At 40.4% G+C, this 16,330-nt stretch overlaps 1 protein-coding gene across 1 annotated transcript in view; it reads left to right on the plus strand.

Moving 5' to 3' along the window:
* The first annotated feature begins 138 nt into the window (after positions 1 to 138).
* Positions 139 to 16,330, plus strand: part of LOC124264235 (TELO2-interacting protein 1 homolog) — a 64,836-nt gene continuing 48,644 nt past the window's right edge. The window contains exons 1-3 of the mRNA XM_046698971.1: positions 139 to 166; positions 4,001 to 4,119; positions 14,536 to 14,653. The gene's annotated coding sequence lies outside the window, so the exon portion shown is untranslated. The remainder of the gene's footprint in view (positions 167 to 4,000; positions 4,120 to 14,535; positions 14,654 to 16,330) is intronic.

Raw genomic sequence — 16,330 nt, forward strand, 5'->3', positions numbered from 1 at the left:
CCAGGATATGGTAGGTAACTGCCATGCCAGGATATGGTAGGTAACAGCCATGCCAGGATATGGCAGGTAACAGCCATGCCAGGATATGGCAGGTAACAGCCATGCCAGGATATGGTAGGTAACTGCCGTGCCAGGATATGGTAGGTAACAGCCATGCCAGGATATGGTAGGTAACTGCCATGCCAGGATATGGTAGGTAACTGCCATGCCAGGATATGGTAGGTAACAGCCAAGCCATGATGCATTAGCCTACAGCAGTGTTAGGATACAGTAGATAGTTCCCTGTGGCAGCAAATAACAGGTTTATTGCTGATCATGATTCAAGTTGTTAATGTCCACGGTCAGTCACGAATTTAGTCTGTCAATTCAATTCAATTCAATATTTTATTGTATGAAAGGCCATAGGCCCATATACAAAAGAGATACATCTTAACAATGGCATATATAATCAATTTTCTAACTTATCAATTCTTTTTCTTAACAAAATGCATTGTAGATAAATAGAGCAACTTTGTGTTGTTTTGGAGGTTCTTTGCTGGAAAGTAAAGGAAGACAATAGATTAACGTTGATTTGAGATAAAGACAGTTCGCGGTAGATACTTATTTCTTAGATTTTCATATACAGGACAAATAAACATAAAATGGAATTCGATCTTCAATAATAAAACAGAATGGACATAATCTTTGGGTTTTTTCCATAGAAACATATCTTCCACGGTTAATTAATAAATCATTAAGGCCTAATCTAAACCATTATAAAAGCATTGCGAATATTTCTGTATTGAAGGTGAGCAAGATAACACTCTGGCTCAAAAAGCGACTTAAACTGACGATATGAATCATTATCTAGAACTTTCATTGATAGTTGAATGCCATTCCTGCTTAAACATATCAATAGCCCGCATATCTGAAACTGTTTAATAAACATATTTGCATTGCCAACTGTCTGTGATAACCAAATACAACCAAAACCATATCTAAATAGTAAGGTGCGAATATGAGATGTCCAGTTATTCTTTCCAAGATAATCAAGATGTAAAAGCATATTGAAAGCTTTTTAGGTAAGCGATGTTCAGGCATATTAATTATTTTACACCAATATTTTAAACAACGACAATAAGATGATATGTACAATGGGAACCTCCCACATTCACCATAAACCATAACATTTGGTGTTGACAAACCAACATTTAGAAACTTTTTACAGGCAAGCAAATGAATTTTTCTATGGTATAATACTCTTTAAAACCCCACATTTCAGATCCATACAGTAAAATCGGTTGTATCTGAGAGTCAAATAATTTGAAGTAAATAGTCGATTGGAACAAGACCGAGCATAGGAACAACAGAGTGAAGTTGTAAAAGAGCTTTCTTTGCTCTCCTCGCCAGGTTAAGTCACGGACTTATTCAGATTCAGCGTATGGGTAAACAATATGCCAAGGTATTTATAATCATTCACAACATTCATACGTTTATCTTTTAAAACCATTTCTCTCTAGCCGACAAAGGACCACCTCTTCGAATATAGCGATGTTTGTTTTATCTAGATTCACACTCAACTGCCATTTATCTGTATACGCTGAGAGTATATCTATTTGATTTTGAAGACCAATTACAGAGCTGGACATAAGAATGACATCATCAGCAAATAATAACATAAAAAGTTCTATTACATCGGAGAGAGTTGGATGCCATGTTTACCAGACTTCATGATATCTAAATATAATTCGTTAATGAAAAGGAGAAAAGTAAAGGACTTAAAATACATCCTTGACGCCAGACCGACAGGACAATCGAAAAAGTCACTTACACCATAGCCACAGCGGACACATGACTTTACATTGGAATACATCGATCTTATGATACCATACATTTTACCTCTCAAACCTATATTTCTTAAGCATTTCCACATTCTACCTCTATCTACAGAATCAAACGCCTTTTGAAATCTACAAAAGCTACATACAACTTTTCGCTTGCTAAAGGATAAATATCTCTCAATAATAGCATACAAGGTAAATATATGATCAAATGTTGAGTAGTCCTTTCTAAATCCAGCTTGAGGTTCCGGTATTAAATCTCTCATATTCGACCACTGTGTTAACCTACTGTTGATAATAGATGTAAAAGTTTTACCTAGAATACTAGTCAGAGAAATACCCTATAATTGTCAGGATTTTGTGCATTTCGTTTTATATAACGGGATAATAATAGATTGCCCATCACGGAAGGGAAGCGACCTGTATCAAATATTCGATTGAACATTTTAACCAGGAAGGGCATAATGTCAGGTAATGAGTATTTTAGCATTTCTGAAATAACACCATCAACTCCAGCAGATTTACCAACTTTAAGGCCGAGACACAGCATTCAGTATATCATATTCCGTAATAGGTGATTCCAGCACAAGCCTATCAACATCGTTAAACTCTTCACTTAGCACATCGCTGTCACAATCTGATAACCAATTGTCAACATCGTAAGAAATATCTTCCTTGGAAAAGAGATTCTTAAAATGACATAACCATTCCGCTTTTGCGATATATTTACTATGGGGGTAGAGCGACTTTGCAGAGAACGTATATTTTTCCAAAATAGTTTCGGGCTGTTTAGGGAGTTATTAAGTAAGCTCAAGTCTTGACGATTGGATATCATATTTGAACTTTCTGCAAGAAGATTTATAAATGTTTCTAAGTCTGCAGTAACCTTTACGATTATATTCACTACTTACATCGTCTAAATTTTCTTAGGGCTTTCCTGCTTTCTGTCCTCGCTTGTCTACAAGCTTTATTCAATTTAGGTTTACTAGTTCCAGGATCAAAATGCTTCATTTGTCTTTTCATACTTGAAGCTGAATGAAGAAGACAATGTACAAAATCTGCAATGCCCTCTTCATGGGAATTTTCAAGTTTAGTTAACAAAGAATTATCATTGATATGCAGCATCTGTCTCAATGATGCAGTAAATAAGTCTACCTTCGATTCATCCCAGACAAATCTAAAGTCAAGCGTCATGGTCATCACAATCTACAGTACGCTTAGCATGACTGCTTAAAGGAAACCTGCAAGATAACTCAAGGGGAAATGGTCAGAGTCCAACCGATCACCAACATTTAGCATTTCTACAAACTGAAAAAACTAACAGATGCAAGAAAATAATCAACAACACTAGAACCCCTTTCTCCTACATAAGTAAACTCGCCGCCTTTGTCACCTTCAACTCTCCCGCTCAATATATACAGACGACAAACATAATTATAACACTCGTTCACTATTACTGCATGGGTGAGGTGAGGTTTGTTACACTTACATTACATAATGATGTGTAGGCACACATGCATGTCTTATTTTTATTATTATTATAGGATATTTATATAGCACACATATCCGCGCAACTATTGCATGCTCAAGGCGCTGGGGTTTTGTTTCCCTTGATCATTGGATGTCAGTCTCAATGGCACATCATATTATCAATCTCAACTCCCTGGGGAGTATACAGACTCATGCAGCCACTAGGCGTACCGAGTTATTGTGGCTTTCTCATCCTAACGAGGTACCCATTCACAGCTGGGTGGACTGGGACACAGAGTCACATTACTTTGTCCAAGTTTACTGCATGTTGCTGTACCCACAAATAGGTGTTTGCATGTATTCATGTGGCCACCATCTGGTCATATACCAATGGATTCGTGGGTTCTTTTAAGTACCACGGGTTGTGTGCTGTACACTAGGGGTTGTGACAACATGGAGTCTGCACACAAAGTTGACTCTAAGGTTTTCACAGCAGCCGGTCACAGGTGGACTCGATCCTGACACCTCAACTTCGCTGGATCACTAGCCTGGCGCTCTAGCCAGTTCGCCCATCGTGCCCCCTGTCCATTTATGCCAAATGCCAGACGTGGCAACTGCCTGGTTAACTTCTGTGTTTGGGTTAAATAATGCGTTTTTTTAACAAGGAATGTTTAATGACAAGTAAACAAAGTTATCTCCCCTACCTGCAGGATTCAATGTGATGGACTCGGACCACCCAGCAGGAGACCAAGAAAAGTATTTCAGCACTTCAAGGATAAAAAGATTGCCGACTGCTTGATGAAAACATGTCGACTTTTGGGTTCTCATGGTAGGTGTACTGGGTTCTTTAATGGAAGATGTACTTGTCATCTTGGTAGATGTAGTTGTCATCATGGTAGATGTACTTGTCATCATGTTAGGTGTGCTTGTCATCATGGCAGGTGTAATGCACTTGTCATCACGGCAGGTGCACTTGTCATCTTGGTGTACTTGTCATCATGGTAGGTGCACTTGTCATCATGGCAGGTGCACTTGTCATAGGTGCACTTGTCATCTGGCAGGTGTACTTGTCATCAGGTCATGGTCAGGTGTACTTGTCATCATGGTAGATGTACTTGTCATCATGGTAGATGTACTTGTCATCATGGTCATCATGGCAGGTGTACTTGTCATCATGGTAGGTGTACCTGTCATCATGTTAGGTAATCATGGCAGATGTACTTGCACTTGTCATCATGGCAGGTGTACTTGTCATCAGGTGTGGCTTGTCATCATGGTCAGGTACTTAGGTCACTTGTCATCATGGTAGATGTATCATGTCATCATGGTAGGTGCACTTGATGTGCACTTGCAGGCAGGTGTACTTGTACATCTATCATCATAGGGTAGTCATCATGGTGTACCTTGTCATCATGGCAGATGTACCTGTAATCATGGTAGATGTATCTTGTAATCATCATGGCAGATGTACTTGTATCATGGCAGGTGTACTTGTCATCATGGCAGGTGTACTTGTCATCATGGCAGGTGTAATTTGTCATCATGGCAGGTGTACTTGTCATCGTGGTAGGTGTGTAATCATGGCAGCATGTACTTGTCATCATAGCGGGTGTACTTGTCATCATGGCAGGTGTAATGGTTGTACTTGTCATCATGGTAGTGTACCTGTCATCATGGTAGATGTGTACTTGTCATCATCATGGCAGTATACCAATTTGGTGTAATGTAGCGGTAGGCGGCTTGTCATCATGGTAGGTGTACTTGTCATCATGGTAGGTGTACTTGTCATCATGGTAGGTGTACTTGTCATCATGGTAGGTCATGGTCATCGTGGTAGGTGTACTTGTCATCATGGTATCTTGGTGTACTTGTCATCGTGGTAGGTACTTGTCATCATGGCAGTGTGTACTTGTCATCATCATGGCAGGTGTACCTGTAATCATGGTAGGTGTACTTGTCATCATGGCTTGTAATGGTGGAAGGTGTACTTGTCATCATGGCAGATGTACTTGTCATCATGGCAGGTGTACCTGTAATACTTGTCATCATGGCAGGTGTACCTGTATCATCATGGCAGATGTAACTTGTAATCATGGCAGATGTACTTGTCATCATGGCAGGTGTACCTGTCATCATGGCATGTACCTGTAATCATGGTGTACCTGTCATCATGGCAGATGTAATTTGTAGGTGTATCATCATGGCAGATGTACTTGTCATCATGGTAGGTGTACTTTGTCATCATGGTAGGTGTACTTGTCATCATGGTAGGTGTGTACTTGTCATCATGGTAGGTGTACTTGTCATCATGGTACTTGTCATGTGTCATCATGGCAGATGTAGGTGTACTTGTCATCGTGGCAGGTGTACTTGTCATCATGGTAGGTGTACTTGTCATCGTGGCAGGTGTAGGTGGTAATGGTAGTAATTTGTCATCGTGGTAGGTGTACTTGTCATCATGGTAGGTGTACTTGTCATCATGGTAGGTGTACTTGTCATCATGGTAGGTGTACTTGTCATCATGGTAGGTGTACTTGTCATCATGGCAGGTGTAGATGGTGTGTACTTGTGATCATGGTAGGTGTACTTGTCATCATGGTAGGTCATCGTGGTAGGTGTACTTGTCATCATGGCAGTGTACTTGTCATCATGGTAGATGTACTTGTCATCATGGCAGGTGTATCATGAGTAAGGTATTACTTGTCACTTGTACTTGTCATCATGGTAGGTGTACTTGTCATTATGGTAGGTGGGTACTTGTCATCATGGCGTGTCATCATTATGGTAGATGTACTGTCATCATAGTAGATGGTATGATGGTAGGTGTGTACTGGATGATCAGGATAGGTGTACTTTTGTATTATGGTATGTGTATTACCACGTGGAAGGGGTTTTGGTGTAGTGGGTGATCATAGTGGTTACCATGGTAATCTACTCTGTTGTATTTATTGTAGGTGTTCTGTGTGGTCAAGATAATCTTGGTAGATGTTTAGGTGAGCATGGTACTTCATCAGGTATAACACAACTCACATCATCAGGTAAAACAACTCACATCATCAGGTATAACACAACTTCGCATCATCAGGTATAACAACTCACATCATCAGGTATAACACAACTCACATCATCAGGTATAACACAACTCACAGCATCATGTATAACACAAGCTCACCACATTATGTATAACACAACTCACAGCATCATGTACAACACAACTCACAGCATCATGTATAACACAACTCACATCATCAGGTATAACACAACTCACATCATCAGGTATAACACAACTCCACATCATCATGTATAACACAACCCCCCCATTATGTATAACACAACTCACACCATCAGGTATAACACAACTCACATCATCAGGTATAACACAACTCACATCATCAGGTATAACACAACTCACATCATCATGTATAACACAACTCACAACATCAGGTATAACACAACTCACCACATTATGTATAACACAACTCACCACATTATGTATAACACAACTCACATCATCAGGTATAACACAACTCACATCATCAGGTATAACACAACTCACATCATCAGGTATAACACAACTCCCCACATTATGTGTATAACACAACTCACACCATCAGGTATAACACAACTCACATCATCAGGTATAACACAACTCACATCATCAGGTATAACACAACTCACATCATCAGGTATAACACTACTCACAACATCAGGTATAACACAGCTCCCCATATCAGTTACATCACAACTGTCCATCAATTTTGACATAAGCCTAATAGAGTGAGGTGAGGTGAAATTGGGTTTAACATCACCCTTAAGAATATTTTGCTCATGTGACGCCGAGGTGCATGCGTGTGTGTGTGTAGGTGTGGCTGCTTGTACTAGCCCAGACTGAAGCTGGTTTTATAGTGCTAGCTCACTGAGGTACCATGCGCATTGAAGCATGAATACCCTTACTCAGACACATTATACTGACTCTGGTAGGTGTACTTCTCTTCATGGTAGATGTACTTGTCATCATGGCAGTGTACTTGTCATTATGGTAGGTGGGGACGATGTCATCATAGTAGATGTACTTGTCATGATGGTAGGTGTGTACTGGATGATCAGGATAGGTGTACTTTTGTATTATGGTATGTGTGGCCCATTAACGTGGAAGGGGTTTTGGTGTAGTGGGTGATCATAGTGGTTACCATGGTAATCTACTCTGTTGTATTTATTGTAGGTGTTCTGTGTGGTCAAAATAATCTTGGTAGATGTTTAGGTGAGCATGGTACTTGGTCTGGGTTGGTGTGTTACATGTAGGTATTAATCTGCTGTTGTTCCATTTTCCAGGAGACCTTAGCATCCTGGCGGACCACTTCCTGGACATCGTCAATGAATCTGCGCGGTATCGGATGTCAGCTACCCTCATCTTAAATGAGATTGTGTTTGGACATAAGCCCACATCAGGTATAACACAACTCCCCACATTATGTATAACACAACTCACAACATCATGTATAACACAACTCACATCATCATGTATAACACAACTCACATCATCATGTATAACACAACTCACATCATCATGTATAACACAACTCACATCATCATGTATAACACAACTCACATCAGGTATAACACAACTCACATCATCATGTATAACACAACTCACATCATCAGGTATAACACAACTCACATCATCATGTATAACACAACTCACATCATCAGATATAACACAACTCACATCATCATCAGGTATAACACAACTCATCAGGTATAACACAACTCACATCAGATTAACACAGCTCATCATCATGTATAACACAACTCCACATCACCATGTATGGCCCTTACAACTGACAACATCATGTTTAACACAACTCACATCATGTATAACACAACTCATCATCAGGTATAACACAACTCACATCACCATGTATAACAACTCCACATCATCAGGTATAACACAACTCCACATCACCATGTATAACACAACTCCACAGCATCATGTATAACACAACTCACATCATGTATAACACAACTCACATCATCAGGTATAACACAACGCACATCATCATGTATAACAACTCATCATCAGATATAACACAACTGACATCATCGGGTATAACAACTCACATCATCAGGTATAACACAACTCACATCATCAGGTAAAACAACTCACATCATCAGGTATAACACAACTCACATCATCAGGTATAACAACTCACATCATCAGGTATAACACAACTCACATCCATCAGGTAAAACAACTCCACATCATCAGGTAAAACAACTCACATCATCAGGTATAACACAACTCACACATCATCAGGTATAACAACTCACAGCATCATGTATAACACAACTCACCGCATTATGTATAACACAGCTCCACAGCATCATGTATAACACAACTCACGGCATCATGTATAAACACAACTCACATCATCAGGTATAACACAACTCACATCATCAGGTATAACACAACTGACATCATCAGGTATAACACAACTCCCCACATTATGTATCACACAACTCACACCATCAGGTATAACACAGCTCACATCATCAGGTATAACACAACTCACAACATCAGGTATAACACAAGCTCACAGCATCGGGTATAACACAACTCCCCATATCAGTTACATCACAACTGTCCATCAATTTTGACATAAGCCTAATAGAGTGAGGGTGAGGTGAAATGGGGTTTAACATCACCCTTAGAGAATTTTTTGCTCATGTGGCGAGGTGCATCGCGTGTGTGTGTGTAGGTGTGGCTGCTTATACTAGCCCAGACTGAAGCTGGTTTTATAGTGCTAGCTCACCGAGGTACCATGCGCGTGAAGCATGAATACCCCCACTCAGACACATTATACTGACTCGAAGCCGACCAGTCCTTGTTGTACCCATTACTGCGGCCGGGCATGGACCAACAAAGTACCATGATTTTCCTTATCCTGAGTCATATCTCCTTTTTCTAGAAGCGGTCATGGGAAGCGTTGAATCCTATTCAATTCCCTGAAGCGATCCTACAATCACTCACCCTGAATTACCCGCGTGACCTGGAGCCTAGCTCTTATCACTCTCTCCTTCATCGCCCTAAGCTGACCTACTTGTGGCATATATTCTTTGCTTTTTCGGCCTTATATTCTAAGTTAGTTGATGTGACCTGTATTTTAGATTCATTTATATTCATCACAATGTTTTATATCATGTACATTTTAACAAAATTTGTGGTTTTACACACCATTGCAGGTGGGTGTTTACTAATGGAAGCTTGTCAACAGTGCAGATTTACGTCTATCTGCAGCCCGATCCACACCCTGTTTGCCCCTCTTGCTGCCTTCATTTCGTGCTCTTTATTAGCATGCTGTCAATATTGTGCTCATTTATCAACAGATTTGTTTTAATAAATATTTATTAGCAGATATAAACAGAAACATATCAACAAGGCAGCAGCTGTGAGGGGTGATTCTCGAGGCACGGAGAGTGAGATGTCTGGCGCACTATGGAGATTTCTTGTCGCATAAGCGACTACTATTAATCAGTGTCATCAGCTGAAGTATCAGCGGCTACATCATGCGGCGGAGTGAACTCTCAGGGGTAATGCTAACTTACCGTTGGACCAGGAATTTGTGGCGAAGGTCACTGGCGGTGTGGTTTAGACATACTACAACAGCATTCAGCGGGATACAACGGCTGATAAGCAGATATCGCATGTCGCGTCTAACCTCAAAGTCCAGCATTCACAAATGCTATTAGACATCAAGGTGGACATACACGCGTTTAATGGGGAAATTCCTCTTCATAGCATGAAAACTTCTTCAGAGTGAATGAAATGAATAGCGACTTAATCTCCTCATCAATGGTAAATGTCGCGCGAGATACAGAGTGGAAGATAAAGTTGGCTAATCTAGAAACATCTACTAGAAGGATGGGTTACTTATGCAGACCCTTATCAACAACCGCGACTTACAATTCAGTTATTACTATAGCCTTAGTTTTAACATATGAATCGTCTGTAAGATGAGCAAAGTATCTAGTATTCTTCTTCAAGCTCATAGTTAACCACAGTCGAAATCGTGGTTATCATCACTGAGCAAAGAAGTTTGCTTGGAGCAACCCTTATTGAAGAGATTGGGAGGGTTGATGTTTATCATCATGGCAGGTGTACCTGTGTCAGATGTACTTGTAATCATGGCAGATGTACTTGTCATCGTGGCAGGTGTACTTGTCATCATGGCAGGTGTACCTGTAATCATAGCAGATGTACTTGTCATGGCAGATGTACTTGTCATCATGGTAGGTGTACTGTCATCATGGTAGGTGTACTTGTCATCATGGTAGGTGTACTTGTCATCATGGTAGGTGTACTTGTCATCATGGCAGATGCAAATTTCCGTCAACGCGTACCGCCACCATGAAAATTTGTCATCGCGGCAGGTGTAATCGGTCACGGGTGCGTACTTTTGCCATCATGGTAGGTGTAATTTACATCATGGTAGGTGTACTTGTCATCATGGTAATTTTATTAACGCAGAGGTGTACTTGTCGCAGTAGATGTACTGGTGGATCAAGCTTTTGGTATAAGGCCGTCACCATGGTAGGTCATCGCAGGTGCAATTTGTCATCATGGCAGTGTAATTTTGTTTCATCATGGTAGATGCAATTTGTCATCATGGCAGGCAATTTTGCTTCATCATGAAGCGTAATTTGTCATTATGGTAGGTGGACGCGTTCATCATAGTAGATGTACTACTCATGATGGTAGGTGTTCGGATGACCGGTGACGTAGGTGTACTTTGCATTATGGCACGGAAGGGCTTGGCGTAGTGGCGATCATAGTGGTTACTACGGTAATCTTACTCCGCCAGGACATTTACGGCGTTCCAGTATCAAGATAATCTGGCAGATGTTTAGGTGATACGCATCAATTGCGTTATCATCAACCTCAATCATCGCAAAAATAACTCGTCATCACCTGTGCATAACAACTCCTGCGATCATCAGGTATTAAACAACCCACAACACCGGTATAACACAACTCACATCAGGTATAACACAACTCACTCATCATGTATAACACAACTCACCATTTACCGGCGTATAATACTAACCTACATCATGTACAAAATTACTAACTCACAGTGATCGCGTATTACCACAACCCACCATCGCGGCATAAATACCAACTCACATCATCAGGTATAACACAACTCATTACTCCATCATTGCATAACAATAACCCCGTTAATTAAGGCATGCATCACAAACCTTCACACCATCAGGTATACCGACAACCTCACATCACCGTATAAAATCGACAACTCACATCATCAGGTATAACACAACTCATCATCGCTATACCAATAACCCGCCAACATCATATGATAACACAACCTTCACCATTACTGCATAACACAAATCCACCAGCCATTGCGTATAACACAACTCACATCAATGCGGCATAACACAACTCTACATCATCAGGTATAACACAACCGCCATCACGGTATTAAATACTAACCCCACATTAGCGTATAACACAACTCACCATCAGGTATAACACAACTCACATCATCAGGTGCATAACACCTCACATCATCAGTATAACACAACCACATCATCGGTATGTAACACCTTCCACTTCACAACATCATCAGCAAGCAACACAGTCTCCCATATCAGTTACATCACAACTGTCCATCAATTCCTTGACAAGCCTATCAGAGTGATGCGGAAATTGGGTTTAACATCACCCTTAAGAATATTTTGCTCATGTGAAGTACGCGCAGGTGTAGGTGTGGCTGTTTGTAATTAGCCCAGACTGAAGCTGGTTCCATAGCGCCAGCCTTTCACTGAGGCACTACGTCATATCGAGCTACGAATACCCTAATTCAGACACACTTTATACTCTAATCTGCGGTGTACTTCTTCAGCGCAGATGCACCGTCATCATGGCAGTACTCGGTTCATTGCTATAGGTGACTCCGTCATCATTAGTATTACGTACTTGTCATGATGGTGTACCGGATGATCAGGATAGGTGTACTTTTGTATTATGGTAGTAGTATTACCACGTGGAAGGGGTTTGGAGTGTAGTGGGTGATCATGAAGTGGATTTACCATGGTAATCTACTCCTGTTGTATTTGTGTAGAGTGTTCTGTGTGGTCAAGATAATCTTGGTAGATGTTTAGGTGAGCATGTTGCTTCATCCAGGTATAACACAACTCACATCATCAGGTAAAACAGCTCACATCATCAGGTATAACACAACTCATCATCAGGTATAACAACTCCACATCATCAGGTATAACTAGCTCCACACATCATCAAGGGCGCAGCTTTGTCACATCATCATGTATAACACAGCTCACCACATTATGTATAACACAACTCACAGCATCATGTACAACACAACTCACAGCATCATGTATACTTCAAGCTCACATCATCAGGTATAACACAACTCACATCATCAGGTATGGCTGGCTCCACATCATCATGTATAACACAACTCCCCACATTGTATAGCACAACTCACACCATCAAGGTATAACACAACTCCACATCATCGGGTATAACACAACTCACATCATCAGGTATAACACAACTCCACATCATCATGTATAGCTTACAGCTCACAACATCAACTTGTCATCATGGTAGATGTACTTGTCATCATCATGTAACTTGCATGGTGTACTTGTCATTATGGTAGGTGGACGATGTCATCATAGTAGATGTACTTGTCATGATGGTAGGTGTGTACTGGATGATCAGGATAGGTGTACTTTTGTATTATGGTATGTGTACCACGTGGAAGGGGTTTTGGTGTAGTGGGTGATCATAGTGGTTACCATGGTAATCTACTCTGTTGTATTTATTGTAGGTGTTCTGTGTGGTCAAGATAATCTTGGTAGATGTTTAGGTGAGCATGGTACTTCATCAGGTATAACACAACTCACATCATCAGGTAAAACAACTCACATCATCAGGTATAACACAACTTCGCATCATCAGGTATAACAACTCACATCATCAGGTATAACACAACTCACATCATCAGGTATAACACAACTCACAGCATCATGTATAACACAACTCACCACATTATGTATAACACAACTCACAGCATCATGTATAACACAACTCACAGCATCATGTATAACACAACTCACATCATCAGGTATAACACAACTCACAACATCAGGTATAACACAACTCACATCATCATGTATAACACAACTCCCCACATTATGTATAACACAACTCACATCATCATGTATAACACAACTCACATCATCATGTATAACACAACTCACATCATCAGGTATAACACAACTCACATCATCATGTATAACACAACTCACAACATCAGGTATAACACAACTCCCCACATTATGTATAACACTTCTCCCCACATCATGTATAACACAACTCACATCATCAGGTATAACACAACTCACATCATCAGGTATAACACAACTCACATCATCAGGTATAACACAACTCCCCACATTATGTATAACACAACTCACACCATCAGGTATAACACAACTCACATCATCAGGTATAACACAACTCACATCATCAGGTATAACACAACTCACATCATCAGGTATAACACTACTCACAACATCAGGTATAACACAGCTCCCCATATCAGTTACATCACAACTGTCCATCAATTTTGACATAAGCCTAATAGAGTGAGGGTGAGGTGAAATGGGGTTTAACATCACCCTTAAGAATATTTTGCTCATGTGACGAGGTGCATGCGTGTGTGTGTAGTGTAGGTGTGGCTGCTTGTACTAGCCCAGACTGAAGCTGGTTTTATAGTGCTAGCTCACTGAGGTACCATGTCGCATTGAAGCATGAATACCCCACTCAGACACATTATACTGACTCTGGTAGGTGTACTTCTCTTCATGGTAGATGTATTTGTCATCATGGCAGTGTACTTGTCATTATGGTAGGTGGACGTGTCATCATAGTAGATGTACTTGTCATGATGGTAGGTGTGTACTGGATGATCAGGATAGGTGTACTTTTTGTATTATGGTATGTGTACCCGTGGAAGGGGTTTTGGTGTAGTGGGTGATCATAGTGGTTACCATGGTAATCTACTCTGTTGTATTTATTGTAGGTGTTCTGTGTGGTCAAGATAATCTTAGTAGATGTTTAGGTGAGCATGGTACTTGGTCTGGGTTGGTGTGTTACATGTAGGTATTAATCTACTGTTGTTTCATTTTCCAGGAGACCTCAGCATCCTGGCGGACCACTTCCTGGACATCGTCAATGAATCTGCACGATATCGGATGTCCGCTACTCCTCATCTTAAATGAGATTGTGTTTGGACATAAGCCCACATCAGGTATAACACAACTCACAACATCATGTATAACACAACTCACATCATCATGTATAACACAACTCACATCATCAGATATAACACAACTCACATCATCATGTATAACACAACTCACATCATCATGTATAAACACAACTCACATCATCAGGTATAACACAACTCACATCAGGTATAACACAACTCACATCATCATGTATAACACAACTCACATCATCAGGTATAACACAACTCACTCATCATCATGTATAACACAACTCACATCATCAGATATAACACAACTCACATCATCATCAGGTATAACACAACTCACATCAGGTATAACACAACTCACATCAGATTAACACAACTCACATCATCATGTATAACACAACTCACATCACCATGTATAACACAACTGACAACATCATGTTTAACACAACTCACATCATCATGTATAACACAACTCACATCATCAGGTATAACACACAACTCACATCACCATGTATAACAACTCACATCATCAGGTATAACACAACTCACATCACCATGTATATAACACAACTCACAACATCATGTATAACACAACTCACATCATCATGTATAACACAACTCACATCATCAGGTATAACACAAGCGCACATCATCATGTATAACAACTCATCATCAGATATAACACAACTCACATCATCAGGTATAACAACTCACATCATCAGGTATAACACAACTCACATCATCAGGTAAAACAACTCACATCATCAGGTATAACACAACTCACATCATCAGGTATAACAACTCACATCATCAGGTATAACACAACTCACATCATCAGGTAAAACAACTCACATCATCAGGTAAAACAACTCACATCATCAGGTATAACACAACTCACATCATCAGGTATAACAACTCACAGCATCATGTATGTATAACACAACTCACCACATTATGTATAACACAACTCACAGCATCATGTATAACACAACTCACAGCATCATGTATAACACAACTCACATCATCAGGTATAACACAACTCACATCATCAGGTATAACACAACTGACATCATCAGGTATAACACAACTCCCCACATTATGTATCACACAACTCACACCATCAGGTATAACACAACTCACATCATCAGGTATAACACAACTCACATCATCAGGTATAACACAACTCACAACATCAGGTATAACACAACTCCCCATATCAGTTACATCACAACTGTCCATCAATTTTGACATAAGCCCTAATGAGGTGAGGTGAGGTGAAATGGGGTTTAACATCACCTTTAAGAATATTTTGCTCATGTGACGAGGTGCATGCGTGTGTGTGTAGGTGTGGCTGCTTGTACTAGCCCAGACTGAAGCTGGTTTTATAGTGCCAGCTCACTGAGGTACCATGCCGCAGTGAAGCATGAATACCCCACTCAGACACATTATACTGACTCGAGCCGGCCAGTCCTTGTTGTACCCATTACTGCCGAGCGCCAGGCATGGACCAACAAGTACCATGATTTTTCCTTATCCTGAGTCATATCTCCCTTTTTCTTCGACGGTCATGGGAAACGTTGAATCCTATTCAATTCCCTGAAGCGATCCTACAATCACTCACCCTGAGTTACCCACGTGACCTGAGCCTAGCTCTTATCACTCTCTCCTTCATCGCCCTAGCTGACCTACTTGTGGCATATATTCTTTGCT

The sequence above is a fragment of the Haliotis rubra genome, unplaced genomic scaffold (genome assembly GCF_003918875.1).
Source record: "Haliotis rubra isolate DU_JTF1 unplaced genomic scaffold, ASM391887v1 Scf915, whole genome shotgun sequence".
Classification (NCBI taxonomy): Eukaryota; Metazoa; Mollusca; class Gastropoda; order Lepetellida; family Haliotidae; genus Haliotis; species Haliotis rubra.